The sequence below is a fragment of the Dipodomys merriami genome, unplaced genomic scaffold (assembly GCF_024711535.1).
Source record: "Dipodomys merriami isolate MVZ:Mamm:240054 unplaced genomic scaffold, mDipMer1.0.p SCAF_1378, whole genome shotgun sequence".
Taxonomy (NCBI): domain Eukaryota; kingdom Metazoa; phylum Chordata; class Mammalia; order Rodentia; family Heteromyidae; genus Dipodomys; species Dipodomys merriami.
The window spans coordinates 93,655-95,860 of NW_027202691.1; the positions used below are offsets into that span (position 1 = coordinate 93,655).

Sequence of the window (2,206 nt, forward strand, 5' to 3'; positions counted from 1 at the left end):
CATAAGCGTGGCTTGCCTCCCTAAAACAATGAACACAGATTGCAAAGCCAAAGTACTGCAGTCGAGAGGCATGAGTTTTGCCCTCGAGGAGAGCATGTTTGATTGCACACGGGTTCGATTCGCCTTTTCCCGTCCTTGTGAAAAACGAATCAATGGACAGGCTGAGTCATCCCTAGAGAAGGCTCCCTCTGGGAGAAGGCTTGTATGCAGTCCTTGCAATTGCACAACAGGGATCAGACCTCTGTTCTCATCTGTGTTCTTTAAACAAAAAAGGGGGAACTGTAGAGAGCTGCGAGAGGCCGCACCTGGAAGATGGTGCCAGCTTCCGCCCTCTGCCTTCCCGATGGCGAGTGCTCTCGTGGTAAACAACTCCTGATATGGCTAAGGCAAAGAATCTGGCTTGCTTCCGCGCACCTGAACCTATTGGTGGTTCCCACATGGCGTATCAGGGTTGGCTACCCAGTGGGTACTTAAGGCTGTGGGGAATGCTCCCCGGGGTTGGGGTCAGAAGATTACTAAAAGGTCCTGAATAAACTGCAGAGAGAAGAGTCCAGTGTCGCGTCTCCCTTGCTGGTCGAGGCGGGTAGCGACAGACTGCTCCTGGAGCTATGGAAATATTTTGTGATAGAATATCAGTGGTGTGAGTTCCTGCCTGGTTGGATGGTAGACAGACCAGGACATTAGGTAATCATGCATATGAACATTTTTTTCATCTTCTTGGCTTTAGCTACTTTTGTAATGGTAGGTATAATAATTACATTTTGATAAAATACCTTCTAGTCAGAACAGTTATATCTGAACTGTTCATCTCTCTATGATCCCTTGTTACTAATATTAGTTTTGTTCAAGTAAGATAATCTATGCTGTCAGGGTAACATATTCTGGTTGGTCTGTTCCTACATTGAAGAGGGTAAAGTGTCATGTAGACATTTGTGCCTGTAAGACCTCATTTGGGAATTTTAAGCTGTAGAAATTTAGAAGTAGCTCTGAAGCAAGGCTTACTTTGAATATATTAGTTCCACAAAGGTAACTCATTAGATAAATAAGTACTTGAGAAGCCATCACCTTTTTTTGAGGTCGTGGGGCTTGATCTCTGGGCCTGGGCGCTGTCCCTCAGCTCTTCAGCTCAAGGCTAATGCTCTACCACTTGAGCCACAGTGCCACTTCTGGCACTTTTTCTTTTTGCTTATGTGGTGCTGAGGAATTGAACCAAGGGCCTCATGCATGCAAGGCAAGTGCTCTACCATTGAGCACCTTCCCAGCCCCACAGCCATCACCTTTGGACCTAGGTATAAAGACTTCAAAGTATGATCAAATTTAAAATGAAAAAGACGTAAAATAGTCATTGACCAAAAAAATTGCAAATGTGAGCAATCGACTGAACAATATAAGTATTTCCCACTATACAGAGAATTTAGGAGAAATAAGATCAATAGCATTTTTAGGAACAATAAGATTTCCTTGTTATAAAGAGGCAACCAAGGATATATTCCTGTATAAAGATTGCATCATTAACTACTTAAATTTACAGGATACTACATGCTTCAGCAGTACGACTATCAAAGTTACAACAATACAAATATTAACATGGCACTTGCACAAGCATGATATGAAAATTTGTAAAGTATTCCATATTTTTCATTCTTCAGATGCAAGAAATGAAAAATAGTTATTAAAAAGTTGATTGCAAAAATACAAGTGTGACAATACATGTAAATCATAGAATTAAAGTTAATTTGATATAGTGTATTAAATCTTCACCTTAGAAAGGCTTTTACATAGCATAACCTTTACAAAACATTTGAAATTAGATAACATCTTCATTTTATCCCAAAGAAATAAAATACTATAAGGAGCTAGGAAAAAAGGAATCTTAAACTGTTTCTTTATGGAATGTAATCTGAAAGGACACATTTATTAATGAACCCATATATTATAAAACAATGTAGAATTCAACGTATTATACCTAGGAGAGAATGAAATAGATTATGGACATTATACAATCAGAATACAGAATATTTTAAAATGTACTTTTCTCAGACAAGCACCAGACATATCTTTAATTTCTGTACTACTAATTTCAACAGGTAAGTTAAAATTATTTCTGATTTAAAATAATCACAAACTCATGGGGCAGGGAAGGTGGTTCAGTGGTAGAGCACTTGCCTTGCATACATGGGGCCCTGGGATCGATTCCTCAGCACCA

The 2,206-nt window shown here is 39.4% G+C and overlaps 1 pseudogene; it reads left to right on the forward strand.

The window, feature by feature from the left end:
• The first annotated feature begins 1,539 nt into the window (after window positions 1–1,539).
• Window positions 1,540–1,639, forward strand: LOC138825535 (U6 spliceosomal RNA; annotated as a pseudogene).
• Window positions 1,640–2,206: the final 567 nt, after the last annotated feature.